The following is a 21,304-nucleotide window of genomic DNA, read 5'->3' as shown; positions in this document are numbered from 1 at the left end:
TCCATTCTTGTGATGATATAGAAATTTTTATGTAAAACACAGCCATCAGAAGCTTCATTATTCAAATTTTTAAGAGTATCGGTAAAAAGGCAAACTACAGAGTTTGTCGGTTTGCATCCTTGGATAGTACCTCAACTCTTTCATCGGTAGATGGTTACAGTGTTCGTTAAACGAACAACTTGAAAAAATTGATAGTGAAGCAGACTCGGCCCTAATACTAAATAAAGATTAATAGTAACTTAAAACAATACTCGAGTATTTAAATATAAAAAAATAGAGATCGCAAAATTAATATACATATTCGTGTAGAAATGAATTTTAAGAACTGAGAGATAATAATTGATAAAAAGACAAACAGCGAAGTTAACAAGAAACCGTAATATGAAAAACGATTATTTCCTGAATGTAGCAATATTAAAAGGTGAATTTACGGTCTTGAAGATTTGTGCCGGCCAACCCTTTTGTTGAATAGCGAGCAAAACGCGTTACAGTTATTCACGAGAATTCCACGGGAGGATCTCCTACCTTCTGAAGAGCAAGACGCTTAATTAAAACTCATGTAAATCGAGTAGCCGTGCCGCGCGCTACGCCAATTAACTTTACATCGCGATAGAACGGGGATCGGGAGAAGGAATAAAGCGGACCACAGCGCAACGAATGGGGTGCTCTTTTTTTTACGCAAAAACCTTCGAACGTAACAAATTGGTCCACGAAGCAAGACGCGTCCGACGCGAATCTTTTACATAATACAGCGCCAAACGATTGGCCGTTCGATCACCGCCGATTCGTTCCCCTACACTTTCCTCGGGTCCTTCGCCCTTGCGCTTCTCGTGCAAATATTTCAGAGTTTCGTTTACGTCAAGTTTAGAAAGATCTATTGAGATGTAATTTTTTATTCGAAACTAATGCAATCATCGATGCTATGACAAAGCAGTGAGCCAATTTTCACGGTACTAAAGAGGCTGTCACAAATCTTTAGTGTGTGACTTTACATCGTGTTGCATTGCGTACATAAAATATAGAGAAAATAAGATATCGTTTAGAGAAGATTTTTATAGGACGAACACAGAATGAGAAAAAGCAAGGAGCAACTGTCTCCGCTTTATACTTCAGAAAATATTAATCTACGACATTGTTACTTTATGAAATACTCTTGATTGCGAAGAAGTTCGAGAATCGATCCCTTGGTTGAGAATCACGCACGCAGACACACGCGTGCGCGCGTCGCGTCGAGGTGAAGCGAGGTCGATGGAAAGTGGCATAATCGCGGATGTGGATCGGCTCAAGGAGAGCAGAAGAGGAGATCCTTTACCTTACTTATGTAACGAGCGGTCGCCGTGTATCTCGTGTCTTCGACCGCGTCCCGTGTTCCTCACACTTCTTCCCCCATTCGTTGTTCTTTCCCTTTCTTTCTAACGGTTTTTAATTAGCCTGTGACATTAACTCCTAAAGCACCCTTAGTTTCGTTCAATCAATTAAACCAACCTTAATCACTTTTTAAAGTGACCGTTTTCAGTTTCTTGATATGGTAAAATTATCCCTGTTAACTCGAAGCAAAATAGGAGATACGATGGCTTAGCAAAAAGAATAAATTGGAATAAAAAAGGTGCAAATTGTTGGCTGTTCTATTCATCTTCCGCAGAACTTTTTCCACGGCCATACTCAAGGCAGTGACTACGCAAATCGCTTATATGTATGTGCGCTCAGTCATTGGACCCTCTAAAAGACACATCATCTCGGGATGACTTACCTGAATCACTTTTTTAAAATCCAACGACTGATACGGCACGCCAAGAGTCTTTTATAGTAATCGCGGTAGAAACGACCGAAACAATTAAACGCTTCTCCGAGAGATCTTACTGGGGTGAGAAACGAGGGGGGAGTGGCGTTTCTTTTCGATTTGGCTCGGTAAACAAGCTCGCTGGTGGCTTAGATGTGAAAAGAAGAGGAGATTCGTTTAACGAGCAGTCGTAAAAGTCGAAAGCACGAAGCCGTAAAAGTATTATATTCCGTCGGAACCTTCGGTGATTTCGACACCGAAAACGGGGGCCGTTGTTGTCGGAGGTCATTCGTCGGTTCAACGTTCGGGGCCGTTTACCTGGCCGAAACCCATGGTCGTTGACGTCCCTGCCGTCCGCAGAATTAACATCTCTTCCGTGATCGGATATTTTTATACCAACATTTTTTCTGACCATTCGTTCCTTTTGACAAATTCACATATGTACTCTTTTTACAATCCGGACACCGTACTTGTCTATTTCTTTATTATTCTTACATATTTTTATAAATTCGTTCATCGAGCTATACACAATCTTATTTGTTAATCACAATTTTCATTATTTTATTATTTTCAAATTTATTTAAATACAATCCCAAAACAAGAATCTTCCAGTGAGGGATTTGAAAATCATTTTGTTCCGTAGCAAGCCCTTTTGCTTTTCGGGAATGCGAACGGGAAGCGACGAGCGAGTGCCTTGACCCTGTGAGCCGGCGAAGAAAAGTGCGAAGGGAACCGATGACTCGAGCGTAATCCGGGTCGCGCTTACCTTGCCCGTCGACTTTCCGCGGTGTTGCTGTACCCACGGACTCGTTGGTAGGGAGTTCGTTGCCAGCAACAGAAACAGTGACGTAACTCTCTATACGCGAGCCCTCCGTGAACACCTGTAACAACGTTTCATCGTAAAACGTGGCCCCTATAGTTCTAGCAATGTTCAGATACACTATAATTGCAGGATTGTGTCCCCCTTTAAAAGTTATTTCATTATTCAATGACGTCTGACAGAATTCAACATGTGTTGTTTTGACACGATCTGTCTTATTATAAGTAAAGAGAACAGTTGAAGTCGTCTGCGCTAATTGAAAATTTACAAAATTGGAGATAAATCTCATTGACAATATGTAAAGTCGAAAAGGGTTGCGGCCTTCGTGGATGGTCATTCGGAATCCGGAATCGTAACTCACGCCACTGAACTGGCTTTGTCCCCCAAGAGAAAGGAAGGGGATGAGAATACCGAAGAAGGAGAAAATCCGAGGTTCCCTTGGAGGGGATTCTACTGTCGGTGGAAGTGGCCGTGGAACGAGCGGCGAACACGCAATGCTGGCTCGAAGATCGGACGAGGACGCGAGAAACCAGGAAGGAGAAGAAGAATAAGAAGGATGCTGTGGCGGGGGACAGATCGTGGCGGAGCTAACAGGAAGAAGGACGAAGGAGACGAGGAAGGAGAAGCGAAGGGAGATGACCGGCAAGTCGAACGAAGATACAAGTTCATATCCAAGCAGATGTGGGACGATGGCCCGAAGTAACCTCCATCAAGGATGGAGTTCCATCCACCGACCGCTGGGACGGACTATACTTACCGCATCTATACCTTTCCTCGCCAGTTATGCGAGCCTGGATATAATCATCCTGTAGCGAGCCGGCCCCGATCCTTGCCCCGCGCGAAACGATATTCCGATTATTATACGCTTGCGAGTTTTCTGAACTTTCTTCCGCGACCTCGGCGTCTTACGGCGAACGTCTGATTCTACTTGAACTCGTAAACCGACAATCGTAACGCGTCTGATTAAAATTCGACCGATTCCGCTGAAATTTCATTTTACATCAAATTTTTCTATACTGACGTCCAATCCCAAGTCTCATCTATTTTCATTCTCAAGTTCATTCTATTTGCCTTTGCTAAGGCATGCAATCTGGAAATATAGAGCGGAACAGGGCTGAAAATATTTGAATTCCCATACAAGATATAATTTCTATTTTCAACACAGTTTGGTAAGGAGTCCATAATTACTGGACCTGAAAATTAATTGATTGTCACGGGAATCCGAAAGAGATTCGCTAAAGGTCGACGCGCTGCTGGAGGCTCGTAATACCGATCGCGATTTGTTTATCGGTTAGAGGAGCCCGCGCGAAACTCCCAGGTGAACGGCCGTCGAGAAAAAAGTGTGCATTGTTGTTTTCTTTCAACGAACACCCGAAGCGGATAATGACAGCGGCGAGCGGCAAGCCGTTCAGTTGGAATGTGGAACAGGAATCGTAGAAAACGAGGGAAATTCTCGCTTAATCTTTAGACCACCGATCCGTTCGTCCCAAATTTTACTAGACACGACCGAAAGTAATGATCGCCGTTGGGTGCAACTTACGATCATCTCTGTCTCATTTTCTTTTCCGGATTCCACCGGGTGACATTGAATTCACCGATGAATGATCGAAAGGAAAGCGATTCGATCACGTCATAAACGGAAACCAATGAATCATAAAGTTTCGAGGAAGCGTCACCGAAATTGGATCTACAACTTTCGCTAATTCCGGAGTGAAGACACTTTTCTGATCAAAATATAGACTTCTTATCTAAATTAGCTTAAAAATACGATCTGCGAAATTGTAAAATGTCGGTTCTCTCATTTTGGTAACGATGACACAATTCCAGCTAAGCTAAGCTTTTAAAATTCAATAATCGTTGAATAATTAATTTCGATTTTATATTGGGATACAGAATTCCCTCTCGCCACTTCGTTTCCGACATAAGATGAATCTAGACCTATACTAAGAGATGCATACAAGTCTGTAGAAAGAAAACGGTGACGAGTAGGAACAGTTTGCCAGCGTTTCGCTGGTTGGGTTCAGGCCGACGAACCCCGGGGCGCGCGTGAGCGAGCAAACCGGCAGAAACAGACGCACACGCGTGAAAGTAATGGGAGCCACGGTATGCGTGTGCGTGCATTGTGCACGAACGTCGTGTGCCTGCACCGCGTCACATGACTTCGCCTTAACCCAGTGCCAGTGGCAGTTGCCCATGGAATGAGCGCTTTTTGGGTCTAGGTCTATCGAGGGCGTTCACCCTGCTTACGCTGTTAACACACTTACCATACCGCCTCGACACTCGAAGCCTCGACCACCACCGCCGCCTCCGTCTCGCCGCTTCGTCTCGCTTACACCTTGCCGGCCACCAGACGAAGAGAGTAACGTCTGCCTACGCCACTATATGACCTCCGTCCACGTGGTCAACAGGCTTCACTTTTAATCGCGCTTGAACTTTGTTCCGGCTGGTTCACCTGCACAGCATCTGAAACATCCGTGGAAATATGCTGGTGTTACCGGAGAATCATACACGCTACATCCTACTTAAAACAACTTAGAAGATATTCAAAATCATTAATCCCGAGACAATTTTATTAACAGCATGACGCAGCAAAGAATCAACGAACTCTGAATCGATTGAGAATGAATACTGTTTTATTTTAAGAGTGTACAGCCGTCGTCCAGAGTTCAGGACGTTCATCACATTGGCATCATCATCCTCCACGCAAATCTACCTACGCCCCTAGCAAATCGCCTCTCAGTCAGCTAAACAATAGACCCATCATGAAGAAAGAAAAAAACGATGATACAGTCGATGTAATCTTTGTGGTATGAAATCCTCGTTGATTTGGTCCGATTTGAATTGTAATTGGATCTTGGATTCGAATGGTGGACGTGAAATAAAAGAGTGTCAGATTCGTTTCTCATCGGGTTTTATCGATTCCCAGAGGGTCGATCGGGTTCCATTGAACCCAACGGTTCGTTTCACCTTCGCTTCGTGCGGTCGTTTAACAGTACATCTTTCGGATGTAAATTTCCTCGTCGATGGTTCGGGAGTGACGAAATTCACTCTCTCGGGTCCGTGTAGGCTTGCTCCACAGTTTACACACGCCAAGCCGCGGACACGGCCACGCCGCGTGGTACTTTCATTGCCCAACGAATGGAAAAGTTCCCTAAACGCAACCGGGACAAAATGACGCTCGGAGTTACCGTTATCCCAAGCACCGGTGATCGGCCTCCTCTTACTCGGAGGCGGCCGCTCCTCCTCGCCCCGGAAGACAGAGGGTGAAAGCCCTATGAGAACGTTCGACATGAATGGACGCGAACCTTGCTCCGGGGACCGTTATCGTTATCATTTACGGAAGCTGTGTACGCAAATCCATTGCAGACTGCTGTTCATTTTCTTATAACTTTCTAAGGCGAGAGGATTCGCTTGAAAGTAATCTCAATGCATAATAACAATGACACAAAAAAAAAGTATTATAATAATAATACAACGGTAATGACCAATGATACAGTGATCAAGGTATTGTTTGTTCTCCGTATTACATTGTTAACGTTAACGTTCAATCGGAACGAGCGACTACGTCGCGTAGCTCTCTCGTCGCGTATGCGTGCCGCGTACACGCATACGTATACGATTGCCCAATGCACATGCACATGCACATGGACACTCGCGCCCGTTCAGGAACTGCGATGCGTGACCTAGTGCCGTTGCGGCGTTCTACCTTCGAACTAGGTCTTCCTCGTTCCCAACTAAGTCCGCCCGAGAATGCATCGTCGCTTCCAATTCTGTCCTAACGAATTCCCCGAACGAAAGACTACTTGTATATTAATAAGTATACGACGGTTTGGTATCGAAATCAAAATTCAAATTTGTCGAACGTTAATCAAGTGCTAAAAATAAAATACAATTTCATGAGCTTTCCAAAATTATTTTAGACTACAAAAGCATTACGTAATGTAGGGATAAATTCACAGTTTTGCAAAAATATTTTTACCCAAGAGAAAGAGAGAGAGATACAGGCAATGACTCTGCCGAACACTTCGTAATATCATCGTTTTGAACTTGATTAAAAACTTGTTTATTTCCCACCGGAATAACAAATCTACTAACGACCTGCCAAACTCTATCGTATACTGTCGTTAGACATTTGAGCATTTTAGTCTCTGCTGGAACTCTCCAGACGAGTTTACTCACTGGAAACTTTCTTATCGGCATTCGGAACATCGATGTAAGTGGTAGGATTCGACGATACCGCAAGCGAGGCCCGAAATCGGCGGTTACGTAAGGCGGAAGGGGACGTTGTCCTGTACGCATTTCGTTTACGCTGTCATTTCGGGAGGACCCGTTAGAAACTGATTTGTTTACGCTGAATAGCACCTGCGAGCCAAAATCAACTATGTAAAGCTTCGACCACGTACATTTCCATAAATGTTTGATCAACCTCAACTCCCGATATCTTTGCCAAAAATATAAACCCGCTAGCTTATGAACTTCGAATGAGCTAACACTGATGAAAAAACACTTTCCTCAAGATGCTACGGTATTGTACATTATATCACAAATGCAATTTGGTTTAAGGTCAAATCTTATTTTTGTCTCATTATCTTGTGAAACACTTATGGGTGGCAATGTACACGTATTCGTGTACGAGAACGAAACACGCCGGCGGCGGGTCAATGCCTCGTATACGGAGCAGCATGCTCGTCGCCGACTTTCCGTATATGCCCAGAAATCTCGGCTGTGATTCGTGGCCGAGCCGGATAGCTCCGGCATTAAACTCGATAAAAACGAATGTGTCACGGGAGAATTCCCTTTTCAATGCGGAATCGCGCCAAGTCGTTCGCGCGCCCCCGTTCTCACCCCGGAACGGATCCATGCGAGACGAGATCGATTAAGTCGACGCGCCGTGTCTCGAGAGTTCGTTTACCGCGTGCCTCGAATTCACCATGCGATTACCCTGTTTCTTCTCCAGGTAATTAACATCGAACTTCTGAATGGAGAAAAAATTTTCACACAGTCGCGTACAGATTATTATGTCACAGGTCAACGTCTATGGGAATCAAAGTGCAATACTATGGGAAATCAAACACGAGGACAGCGATTGATATCCCTTCTCTAAAATAGCTTTTACGCGTAATTCCTGGGTTCACTTTTGTGGGTCATGACATTTCCGTTATAAAACAGTCTGTGGTTCAACGTTACACAAAGGTGTTAAAAGTTTTGCGCGGCATTGCCAGGCGATTTAGATCTTGCGTCACGTAGCGCGCGCGCGTGTTTCCTGCGCGCGAAACGAACACGAAGGTGTATCGCCTCTAACATTGCTTAGTTGGTTACGAAATTGTATAATGACAATAAAACTTGACGCGAGATAGAATGGACGGCTTAGTCACTGGCTGGCCACCAATTCGACAGGTTGGAAGCTTCAGGGTCGGGCGTTTAACCTCGAACGTTGAACCTCGTGCGAAAAATGAGACTCACTGGCTAGAAATAGAATCCCAGTTCTTTTTTATTTTCTAATCCCTTCCCAAATTATGTCTTGCTTAACAGCAGATATTAGCGAACAAAAAAAAACTGAAATATTCGCTCAGAAACGAGAGAGTAATGTTTAATTCGATGACTATGATCGATATTTAGTATTTTAATTTCTTGTACGAATTTTGTGTTACCCTTTCGGAAACTTCGTAGTGCAAAAGCGTCTTGCGTGCGCTTTGCATACAATCGGTTAATGCGACTCGAACGGTCGGTCGAGAGGAACCGGTTGTTAAAAAATGTGATAAACCGGTCGCCAAAGCGGTGAAAAAAATTCGTGAACCGTAACCCCGCGATTTTCTTCATTCGAACGCGAACGTTTCTGGCAGAAGTTTATGTCGAATCGATTTGGAGACGGTTTAATTGGACGGTTCGATCTCGAAACGAATCGTGACGTCAATGGTTTCTCTTTGATCCACGGAAACGTTCTGCCTGACGTAACGCGATAAAAATTTAACACGTCTGCTCTCGTAATTGGATATGCATTAATACACGTAATAAATATGTTCTTATTCAATAGCGAGTCCCGTTAATGAATCACGGCTCTTAAGAACAATTCAAGTTACTTAATACGCGAAGACATATTCTGGATTATAAATGATCATGCTGGAGTTCCATTATGGCGACGGGGCTCGTGGAGAGCGAGACTCTCGATACCGTTCGATTCGCGGTCGAAGCCATCGCTAGAGACAGCCTCAAGGAAGCAGAGCGGTCGACGACCCCTGAAAATACTCTTACGCATTGTGTGCCACTTCACTTCTGAGCGGTCTCGAGTCTCGAGGCGAGCGAGCGAGTGGCGCGGCGGCGTTCCTCGCTCGAGGCGAGCGAGGACGAACCTCGATATTTCCGACTCGGTGTTACATTATGGCTCACCCTAGGATTCCACGCAGCCACCCTGCCCGTACCCCGCGCCCTTCCCACCACCACCGACGCCTCCTCCCTTTCAGCTTCTTCTTCCTTCTCTACTCCTACTTCTTCCTCTTCTTCTTCTTCTTCTTACGTTTCTCCTTTCAATTCCCGATGCGCTCTCGGGCCCCAAAGCTAACAGTACTCCTCATGCCTAGCCTAGCCAGACGTTGAGTCCGTCAGGGACGTACCGCACGAATTTCTGGGCCCAAATGAAAACGAGTCCAGATACGGAACAATTCACAAACTTCTCCTTTCTCTCCTTTCTCTCCTTTGTCTAAGATTAGGATTTAGATTTTTTTTATCTACGACTTTTTTGGGATTTTTGACGGCAAACGAGATGCGAGTTTCACATGTAGGCGATTGAATAGCGAAGGTCATGGAGTAGAGAAAACTTTTTTTGGCGAAGGACAAGATGATGAAATTGAGTATGGCGAGAGAATAGAGCCTACCTATTGAACATTCAAGGTTCTTGGGTTATTGGACCTCGGTCCCACGGGAGCGGATTAGAATTCTCTACAGCGAAGCCTTTGCCTTTACGTCGAATCAGTTGCTAGGGAGAGGCATTATCATGGTCAAATGATATTCAATAGAACCTGTTAGATTTATATAGTTCCTATACAATTTGAAAGTACATGTTACGTAAATAAAAATAGACATCGTATTGCTGCGAGTTTGTGGAGTTGAAAATTCAGAAGCTTGACTATTCGCAGAGGACGTCCTTCTTATCGTGTCCGAGAGCAGTGGCGACCGCGAGCGTAATTACACGTCGCGTCGCGGGGAAACGAGACGCTTCTTACGAATGTAGGTGAAGTAGGTTTTCCAGCTAACGGCACGGAATAACTTTCTTTCGCGAATTTCATTCTTTATCCTGATCTACGTTTCGTGTCTTGATAAACGTTCTACGTTGCGTATCAAGTTGCCACAGCGATAATAAAAAAAAAGTGATTCTTTGAAGAACGAATTTATGAAATGTAAAATAAACAATAAAAATTCTTAATTCTGTTCCCACGTGGGACAGTAATGGATATTATTATTATTATTATTATTATTATTATTATTATTATTATTATCATATTATAAGATTATTATCATCGGTGCGATGTAATTTCACGCAGAATTCGAGAGGCATCCGGACGATGTAGGTGAAGTTTCTAATGCGAAGAAGCGGGGAAGATTCGGGAGCGTGCACGTACATATACTAGGACGCGAAACTACCTCCACGGTCCGTGGAAAGAAGTAAACTAGTGCATCCCGGTGCACGCAACCACTATGTAAGAGAGTATTTTCAGGGGTTAACGAACTCCAGTCGCGGACATCTCTCGTCGGCCGTGTCATACTTTGCGCTTCCTCGGTAACGCCGCGGTATGTAAGCGGTAGCGAACGATCGGGGAAATCGACGATTTTTCTCCCGATTCCGCGAACGTGATTTTAATTCGAGCTCCGTTCGAAAGTCGATCCCCCGGATGGTGAATCGAGTTCGCGCGTTTTAACCTTTTACTTTTCAATGTTATCGATTTCCAATAACTACCCCCGTCAGCACGTGTACGAATGAAATAATTCATGAACAAACATTTACGCATTCCAACCCTTCCGCCAGATATTTGATCGTTCAACGTTCTGGATTTCTGTTTCAAGAATAATTGAATAATTTTAGTAAAAAACTTCTTGTAATTACTATAACAATATAAATGCGTAAGACGTTTTAGCTTAGATCAAATAATTTCCGAAAAGTTAACTCAACTGGAAGGACTATAAAACAAACAGAACTAAACAGCAACAACAATAATATGATTCACATTCATAAAAGAAATGATAATAGAACCGGATAATAGTAAATAATAAATAAATGTAGAAAAAAGTGAATTCCGTTTGTATGAACTGTCTATGACACAGATAGTCGAATGCGTTTCCGGTGTAGCCGCGAAACGCGGCGTGCGTCAGGTTTCCGGCGTCTCGGTGAACGGAAGCCGGTGATGGCGGGAAGAGCGCAAGGTGAAGGTAAAGGTAACGTCTAAGGTACGAGCGAGAAAAGTGGCGATTTAGCGTGATCGCGGCTCGACTCGGCTCGGCTCGGTAACGACGAGCTAGCTAAGTAAGTAGTGCAAGCGTAAGAGTGCTCGATGCTAGAGGTCAGTAACCACTCGCGAACGCTCCGTTCCGTTCCGTTCCGGTTACCCGCTCCGCATCGATCGCTCTCCTTCTCGAGAGAGACTATCATCGACGATGTTCTTTTCTCGCCGTTTCTATCGAATAAATGCCAACCAAATTTCCAAATAACATCTCAACTATTAAGTAAGAATTAAGCTTGCTCCTCTTGTAGGTCAAGTCAAACTTCCTGTTTTTCTTAGCCTTAGCTAAATTTAGTGAAAACAATTTCCTGAATTCTAGAATTTACAACTATAGCAGATTTTCATTCCTCGGTCCTGATAAATTCGAATACAATACATTCATCTTAGAGACGATTCTCTCTGTTCGCTTCTATGCTTTCCTATAAAGAGTTGTATACAAACTAGATGGAAATTCTTCGAAAGGAAAAACTAGTATGATAATAAGAAAAAGGCAGAAGCCAGTGGAAGTAATTGAACAGGATATATGCTCGATCGGTCCGTCGGCATCGTTTCGTATGAAAAAATGGCCGCATCTTATCGTTTCGTTATCACCGGCATTTCCTGTTCTGTTCGCATCCTTCTTTCTCGATTTCCACTACTGAACGCGTGTTCGCGCGGGGGGGGGGGGAAATAATTCATTCACAGACGCGCCTCGCGAGCGAGCGCCTCGTTACTTTCAATCGACTTTCAAATTTACGATTACACCGAGGCTACGCGACGGGGGACACCGACGCAACTCGCGAAACGTATTATTCGTCGGCCACGGGCCTCTTACGCAACGCGTATTAAAGACCGATAAATCGACGCGTTTGTCCAGGGTCTCGTATTTCTTGACGCGCCCGCCTCGAGACTTTAACGCTCGGACAGGAGGCACAGCGCGCTGCGCATCTTTATGTTCATATTCGCTTTTCCTATCTTTTAGCCAGACAATTCAATGATTCTAAACATGGTTCGTGCTTTCAATTCAATTAAAGACACGGTCTCTTGTGAAATAATACAAAACAACGATACATGATATCACATAATACGAACGCGCTCTGTAAAGGGTTAAACGTAACCGGTAACAAGAAAGTAATGTCTGTATAACGGTAAGCGACGCTGGCCTGACAATTATCGCGACGGCGAAGAAAGGAAGGCGCGAAATCGATCCGCGAGAGGTTTTTCCCTTCGTCATCGACACCAGATTCCCCGTCATCTCTTCTCGGCCGTTAAGAAACATGAACAAGTTGAAGAAACGAGCGCGCGACAAAAAGCGAATAGCTCGGATTTCCGAAGGTCAGTAACCAGCGACAAAAAATGCGGAAGACGAGGGGCGGTAAAAACGACGGTACCGATTAAAATTATATAATTAGCCGATCGATTGCCAGCTGATTCCTTAGCCGGTTGCTACCTTCTTGCGTGATTCTACCCGGACATATCCGTTTTTCATATTCCACCCTTACAGTTTCTCGTTTCAATCCGGAGAACAGGGACTAATAATTGAGGGGCTGAAGCTTGTATTTCGAACCGCAAACTAAAAAGTATTTTCAAAAGGGTAAATTGAAAAATGACATCCCCTTTTATGGATTAGCGATTTGATTCTACCTGGTTTCTTTTTAAACTCGTCCCTCGAACCATGAAGGGAGGATTAGACAGAAATAGGTGGTCGTAGCACGATGGTACCTACGCCTGGGTCCTTCGGCTTGTATTTTCGGAGGTCAGTAACCAGAAGACAAGGAAGATACGGTCTTCGCGTTCGCCCAGAGGGAGGGAGACGGAAGAAGCGGAGAGGCCTACGCGCGTGTAGCGGCAGCAAGAGGGAACGAGCGACGGGAGAAGAAAAACACGGGGGGAAAAGAGAGCGAGCGAATGAAAAAAGAGGCGCGAGAGAGAAAAACGGGGCTGACCGATGGCGAAGAGGGAGCCGGGATGGATAGGAAGGAGAGAGGAGACGATGGTACTCTTCTTTCTTCATCTTCTTCTTCTTCGTCGTCGTGAGGAGAACTCGAAGCGAAGCCGAGCCGAGCCGAGCTTCGAAGGGGGTGGGGAAGAGTACCGTTGCTTCTGTCGATGGGGAATACTGAACCAAACGAACGAAACGTACTCCTGCACTGCGTCCTCTGCACACCCGAGTGCCAAGGAGGAACGAGTCGGGAATCCGTGAGGGAACGGAGGAAGGAGAGAACGAGGAAAGAGCCAGGAGCCGAAGGAAGAAGGAACGAATCCGAAGGAAGGAGGTTCTTCTCGGTGTTCCTCGAGCTCGCCGGACGAAGAGCGACCGATGGGCCCCTCGAACAACGGAAACGAGAAGCGGCGATCGAGAAGGGAAGGGGGCGGAGTGAGATAGAGGAAAGAAGCGTAAGAGAGGACTCAGCTCGCCGAAGCGAGCGAGCGGAGCCGGCCTCCTCTTCCTTCCTCGCTTTGCCTGTCCTCCACCAGTCCGCCCGGCGACGCACACGAACACGCCACGGGTAACGTGGTTACGTTAGCGCGTACACGCGCACATCGCGATTCGTACACAAGGAGACACCTAGACTCACCTTACCCGCCGTGCTCGTCAGTTCGAACCACGCGCCTTCGCACGGTGTTACACGAACGTACGTCAAGGACGAAGGCAGTCCTTTTCGCAAAGGGCGAGGAGAGATCGTTCGCGCGTGATAACCATCGCCGCTCATTCTATCGTGCGCGTACGAGGAAAAATTCTGCGGAACGGGCCCAAAGACATCCGGAGAACCGAGGGAACAGGACGTCTCGTTCCATCTGACTCAGGGAGGTTTCCTCTTCCGGGACCAAAGAGATCGTGGAAGACCGCGTTAAGTGCCGGGAAGAATAGTCGAGGAACTTTGTTTGTAGTTTAGTTGGAGAACGAGTCGAGTCGATGAGATTCGCGGTTGGTTCGCGAGGTTTTCGCGCGTAGTCGCTAGTGACTGCCCTGAGAGGACCGCATACACGGCCCCGGAGATATGTCAGTGACTTTGACTTGTGAACCTTGACAGTTTGCCGTGGTTGTGTCAGGATTCGCCGGCTTCCAGGGGAACGTTTCAGGTGAGTGACAGGATTCTCTCTGGTGTCAACTATTTTACGCTGTTTATAAAAATGTTTTACGAAAATCGTTGTTTTCAATCACGTTTACATTCGCGTTCGGTTCATTAAAAAGAAGAAGCACGCGCCTTTTACTAGCTCTACCCGAAAAGAGCCAGTCAATTTTCTGGAGAGTTCCGGAAAACAACGCCATGACCTGACATAGTTTCGATAGTAAACGGGGCGACGTTGTTAGGACGAAAGTGTTGGCACCGAAACTTGTGTATCTCGCAAAACTCGGTCGAAAAATGTTGTACCAACTGACAGAGTATAATTTTTTAAAGAAAAAGGGAAACTCCGTTGAAAACGAAGTTCAAGGTGTGATCGTGATACGGTTTCGCATTGCCATCGGTGCGGTAATAAGATAAAGACGTGGCAGGATGTTACTCGAGTTCAAACGGCCGAGACCCTTTGGTGCGCGCGTTACGTCATAGAAAGAGCTGTTCGACTACAGAAAGTGTTTCTTCACGCTCAGGTTCTTTCAGAACCTTGGCCCTAACGGGACCAGGTCCAAAGTTAAACTCGCAGTAAAAAGAGAACGGTGTAACGAGAACTTTATGTATTTGATTCTATTGTCTTTAAGAATGGATAAACTTTTTTCCATTGATTTTTTACTTCTTTTCAAAAATATAAAACTCAGATAAATAGAAAAGCAAATTGAATCGGTATGCAAACTTCGAGCGGTCGATATTCGAAGATTAACGCGAATTTACATTGAACGTGGAAACTGATCGCATTATGTATTATTCATTATATGCGTTCATTATCGTGTCGCTGATAAATGAATAGATCATCTCGGAACCCGAGCAAACAGCGAATTCAGTATAGAGAGACACCGTTAAACGTGCGTATTTCCTAATATGACATAACGGTGCACCGTTGGCCCCTTCTCTTTCTCCGTTCTTGTTCGAAAGTCTGCCAACAATCATTTGTTTAAAAATCTGTCGACGAAAATGATTAGAATTCCTAAGAAACTTGACACCAACCGAAATTAGGGTCCAATCAACGAATTGCGTTAATTGAATTGGATTGGATTAATCAGCGGCTCGTCACGCGATAGTCTAGGATTAACTCGAGAGAAGAATCGACTTCAGGCTCGTTTACAGAATAAGTGGTTTTCGATTTTGAGAATGGCACGCCGCGAGAGAGGATAATGACGCTTGCAGGTGCCTACTAATGTGACATAACGGTATCCGCAGACCGCGAGTTCGTAGTCGCGGTCATTGCGAACTCGCGTGTATGTAATCATTTTCGGGGTGGGGGTGCGGGTGGGGGCGGTCGATTTATTGGAACGGTCGTTGCACTTCTCAAACGGGCCACTCGATAAAAGGAGTCGTTACATTTTCCGCGTACGAGTCGCCGTAATAAGATGATCCATTTTCCTTTTTCCCGATGGTTTCAAATACGAATGTTAATATTCTGATTTACATTCCATTTTGGTAATACAAATTGTAGTTAAATTATTTATATCGACAGCGTCGATAAATGATTTATAAAATATTTAGACGCTGTCACAATAATCTAATTACTAGGAGAGGCAGAAGTAGCGTCGCTTTCTCCGTCTTTAGGAAAGAAAAAGAATCAAGGGTGGTCGATGACCGTGTCGTTCGTAGGCCTAGCCTAGATTCGTTCGTTCGCCGCGGGCGAGCGGCGAGGCTGAAAGTACCGTATAGCGCCATTTTCCATGCAAAAATTGCGCCTGTCCTGCGATTCCGCGATAATACATACGCCGAACCGTAAAGTATTACGCGCTACCGTAACGATGACCGTCCGGTACACAGCACACAAGGTGTCCCGTTTCATGCGTATCCCTCTTATTAATTGACACTTTTTATCGTTACGGTCTGCGACAACCTTCAGAATACTCTTATCATACTCTTTTTTAAATAAAAGTTTGTAAGTAGGTTCATAAAAAATGGGAGTTGTAATAGTACCCTTAGAGGTACGACCGTCTTTTTACTTCGCCGTCGTTTTTTGAAATTAGATCCCTCGTCAACGCGATTAATCGCGTTGTTATCGAAGCGAAATTTATTATCAGCGATAATCGGCGTCATTATTTTTATATCACTGCTGCGTTGTTTATTATCATGCGTGTAGGACCGGTTAAAAGTCTCTTGTTCACGTCCGTGCGTGTGCTATACGCGCCCTGCTATAAAGGCCATTATAATACTTACTTCCTCATTCTCACTTACCCTGTTCCCCGCAAGAATTCACCGCGATAAAGTTCGCGGCGGCCACCACGCAGCGGCGCGTAAATCTTCCATAAAAATATCGTAAAATTCCTCGTTCCTCGGCCGGATTCCAAGGTCGACCGTGGAGAAAAATAAACGCGCGTACGTGCTCGCGAGGGTAACGCCATTAACGCTGACAGGGATACTTTTACGTCCTAAGAATCGTACGTGGTTCATTCGGATGCCGTTTTTTTATCGTTCTCCGCGGACCTTACGCGTTGAAAAATTATCGTTACTTTCTGATGCCTCCGGTGCACCGAAAAAATGTTGGATTCTGCGGAGGAATCGTCTACCGGGTGACTCGCTTTTCGCGAAACAACGGGAACGTGAACGTAAACGAGTAGGGGGTCTCGAGTCTAGTAGCACAAAGAACCAATATCTGTCCTACTTCGACGTTTTGTTACACGGACACGATAACATTACTCGATACCAGTTAGAAATGTAAAAAAATGTAATAGAAGTCTAAGGGATGAAAATGAAGATGATTAAAATTGCTCCTCAATTTTAATAATAAGGATAAATCACAAAATGACAAAATTTTCCAGTATATACCCAATAAAAGTGGAAACTGAAAATTGCAGGAGTTGGAAAGTTAAAGATAGAACTGATGTCACGTTTAAGTGACCGTCTAATTCAATTTCGATCAAAATATTGAAGTTGGTCAATGAGAGAAACCAATTGTAACCTGAGTAAATAAAAAGGATTCGGTTCGTTCGATGATCGAGTAAAGAGAAGGGCGAAGTGTACGAGAAGGGAACGACGCGACGGGGCACATACCGGGTGTCCCCATCGCGCAGAAGCGCGACTGGCCAGAAGCGAAGAGAAGAGAAGGAGGAAGGTTCGAGCTTGCACGTATATAGGAGGCTCGCGAGCCGAGCGCTGAGCACCGGAGGAGTCAATGACCGTTCTACATTGACGCGTTGCGCCGGCCCGAGTGCCGGCTGAGTTGAGTAAAGTCACGGCCAGCCATCAGCCGTGAGATTCCCTCCCTTCGCTTTGCTGTATAGCCTTGCTGCTTTACCTGTCGACAGCCGCGACCGACTCTAGAGTTCGATCAAACTCGCACTTTTCCTGCTACGTCAAATTTCCCTCTGAACATTTTTTTATCTAACTTGAATCAATATAAGTTTTAATGGAATTCTAGATCTCATCTCAAGCAAAGTATCTTACTTTCTTACTCTGTCCTTCATAGTATCATGAATATTTCACTTTCGTCATTTCATATACAAATTCTTTTAAAAAAAGTGTAGTGACTTCGCCTATACCCTTGTCAGGGATAGAAAGCCTATTTGGGATTTTATTACCTAGCCTAGCCCTTGAGGGTAAGCAACTTTCTCTGGACCTGAAATTTTAACTAAGGTTTATTGTTTTTTACTAAGAAAAACGAGTAATTGTCCTTGTTTAGGACAGGGTGTAAAACTTTGGAGAAATCAACGGCACAATTGGTTGTAAACTTGCAGTCGAGTAAAATCGCGCATCACTACGTCTGTAAACGTTTGTGAATTAGTAAAGCTCATCCCGCTATTTACAAATGATAATTGAAAGTAGAATTACATTTTCTTATTATCCTCTCCCAAAGAAGCCTAATGTAAATGTTAATGGTACTTTTTCATATCTGTATAAATAATATCAATTAAATTCTGGAGCACACGCAAAACGTTCGTGATTTGATTAATAAAGATTTAGAGGGCATTCAGATAAATTGACACAAGGGAGAGGCGGAGTGTAAAGTGAAATTACGATTTGAAATTTAATTAAAGTTTTCGTTAGATCCTCTGCTCGCCACCCCTCGAGTTTAATTTAAATCGCAGAAGAGGCGTGCGCGGCGAAGATTATAGTTTACGTACAAAAATGAAAAAAGGGTAAAAACAGTTGCGTGGTCTGGTCGCGGCAGCTGATGGGCTATCTGGAAAGAGTGTAAAACAGGAAGTTGTTCGATAGGAAGGTGCGCGAACCAAGTTCGATAACGAACAACCTCAGACGTTTCCTGAATCCCTGTAACGTTCTCAACTGCCGCGTCCAGAAAGTAATTACGGTATCGAGGTTAAATTTAGTGGCCGCGCTCGCTGCACTATCCTTTATACTCTCTCCATGGCAGTAAACGCGCTTTAACTATCGTCGCTAGGGAAGGTACACTTACCTAGAAAAGACACCTAGGATTTCCATTTTCTCAAGTACCCGTGAACGAAATTGAGTAAACGAGCAAACGAATTTAACGGAATCTGCAATTCTCAATTGAATTAAAATACGAAATTAACGAGTCTATATTAACTTCTATTATGTTTGAACGTATCTAACAATACAGTATCAAATTTTTTTGTGTTTTCTAACTTCAGTTTGAATTAATTTTGCGATTCCTCGAAATAAGGCGAGATTGTTTCATTCGATTCGACGGCCGTACGAAGAGCGTTTAAGCCTGTAATATGCAGCAGCAGAGAGCGAGCGCCGCTCGTTCGTTATATAAGGTGAAAGGGCGACTGACATTGACATTGAAGTTCGTGCTATTCAATGCGGAAACGGACAAACTCCGTTATTTAATCTCTTTCACAACGATTACGAGGGAACGCTTTATCGGCCGGAGGTATCGACCGGAAGTGTAAACGCGCGTTACGTGTTCCATCGAACGAGCCCGACCAGAATTCTTCGCGTCTTTTCTCTTCGCTTAGACAACCTTAATTCTCCGGCCACTACATCGTTCATAGACCTTTTCGTTCAAATTCAGATTTTTAATTTGATCTGAAGATATGAAAATAGCAAAGAAACGCCTTTCACGACGCGTCAATTAACACTCTAACGACGTTCATAGCTTTCGTACGTTTAATTAGAACGCGCCGCGTTCCCGTAGCCCCTTTAAGAGTAGTAGAAGCCCCGAACGAGATATAGAAGCGGACCTGACCTGCCTTACACCAGCCAGCCGAGCACAATATACCCGAATAACCGACAGTCTTATCTGGCTACGACAATTTCTCCGTGGTGCAGGTCGGCACTCGTATTCGTCGACGCGTAACTCGCCTTATTAGGATCGTTCACGAGATCCGAATGCTAATAATTTCCCTTTTCTTAATGGAATTCCCATCTTGACAAAAATCACAGATTTAGTTCTTATCATTTAAATCGCGAAAACGTTCCTCGCGTTTCACGATTTCTCAGCGAAAACGCCTTAAGTTTTCCCGAATTCCATTCGAGTAATCTCTGCCCTTTGTGATACGGACAATGTGAGCGAATAACACGACAAACGAGCCACTTCTACGCATGGAACAAGGCGAATTCATTTCATTGTAGAAATGGGTTAAACGCGGACAAAGGAGAAGAACAGACAGACCCCGGCAGGAATGCGGACGGAAATTTTCGAAACGGTTCTTCCTCGCCTTGGAACGCGCGAACTGGTTGTTCATTCGTTTGCTTTTTGCGATTTTTAACACTTACTTTCCCCCCCTAGTTTCACCTCTTTATGATTCTGCCGTTTTTTTATCTCGGAGATTAGAATGCGGGCGATTCGGTTCCGCGGCAAGGACATCGATACCATTTTGTGAGTTCATTTTGTAACAGTGCGGGCCCCGCTGCGAATCGCAGCTATTACAAAATGGGTTGCGCGAAGAGCGGCGCGGGTTCGTCGACCCGTGCAGGAAAATGAAAATCCGCCTTTCTTTCGGTGAAAATCGAGCACACGGCAAAAGGGAATCGAAGATTCCAGAGTGAACGCCGTTTTCTATTAACCATAATGAAGATGTGTTTCGTTTCGGTACCGATTCGACGTCTCATCGAGGTGGGAGATTGAAAACGGTGGAGACAGCCTACGACAGAGGCGCTGGAAGTGTGCTATTACAAAATGGGTTATGCAGCGCGCGAAGAGAGTCAAGTTCAATAACCGACGAGAATGGAAACCTGCGACCTAGTACAAATTCATTTCACTCGTGCGCGCAAAAATCTCCGCGATTTCATTCTCCGCTCTAACAACTCTCGAACCTATTAACCAATTTTACCAAATACCAACCGATTCGATCGAAAGCCTAAAAATTTGTAGAGTAATTTTATCTCTTGTTACACTTCTCGATTAATCGTTCAAACATTCTCGCATATACAGTAAAGACTTGCACAATATAAATGATCAATTCGAAGTTTTCAATGATTTCTATACCTGCACTTTCCGTAGACATCTAAACGGTAGATTAGACATTTAAAACCAGTAGAATCAGGGCAGACCGTGGATTTCGGCAAAAAGGACACCGACGTGTTGCGCCGCGCCGGTTCAAAGTGTGCTATTACAAAATGGGTTATGCAGCGCGCAAAGAGAGTCGGGTTCAACAACCGACGAGAACGGTGAACCGAGGCGCGCAGGCCGGTAGCGAAAATGATATAGCGGTCGTCCGTGACTCCACGGCGTGTACGTACAGAGACGTGTGGGTATACGTAGAGAGGAGGTCCTCGGCCGAGAGAATAGAAAGGAAAGGACAGAAAGAGAAGAAACATAGAACCGACCGGCGAACCAGCCGGTCGACCTCCACCACTGCCGTAGTCTGCCGATCACGTGTCCCCATTGAAAGCGGCTTGGCCGCGGCCACGTACGGCCTGACGTCGACCAGAACTACTTCCAGTGGGCCGCTCTACCTTCGCGCGGCCGCGACTGATCACACGCCGTCCCTTTCTACTTACGACCAGACTACACTGACTTACGCACTTGCAGTAATACTTTTTTTTTCATAATTGGAATAGATGTAGCCTTTTGCTATTTAATAAACGACTACACCTAAAAACTAAACTGAAAAGTTTTTCTTTCAATCGCATTTAAATGCAGAGGACCGTAGGTAGAGGAAATTTGTTCAATATGTTTTCTCTCAGCTTGGCCAAGAGACAAAGATCGGACAGCTCGAATATATCAGCG

At 44.7% G+C, this 21,304-nt stretch overlaps 1 protein-coding gene across 2 annotated transcripts in view; it reads right to left on the bottom strand.

Moving 5' to 3' along the window:
* Positions 1 to 2,287: 2,287 nt before the first annotated feature.
* LOC108627222 (protein FAM76A) overlaps positions 2,288 to 21,304 on the bottom strand; it is a 39,679-nt gene continuing 20,662 nt past the window's right edge. Inside the window, exons 7-8 of one of the 2 annotated variants that reach the window (XR_001916713.2) lie at positions 4,865 to 5,063; positions 2,288 to 2,661 (exon numbers count right to left, since the gene is read on the bottom strand). The gene's annotated coding sequence lies outside the window, so the exon portion shown is untranslated. Of the gene's footprint in view, positions 2,662 to 4,847; positions 5,064 to 21,304 lie in introns of those variants that run through there. The other variant, XM_026815466.1, reaches the window with a different exon arrangement.

The sequence above is a fragment of the Ceratina calcarata genome, unplaced genomic scaffold (assembly GCF_001652005.2).
Source record: "Ceratina calcarata isolate Rehan_Ccalc_2016 unplaced genomic scaffold, ASM165200v1 scaffold449.2, whole genome shotgun sequence".
NCBI classification, from domain to species: Eukaryota; Metazoa; Arthropoda; class Insecta; order Hymenoptera; family Apidae; genus Ceratina; species Ceratina calcarata.
This window is presented reverse-complemented; position numbering and strand designations above follow the sequence as displayed.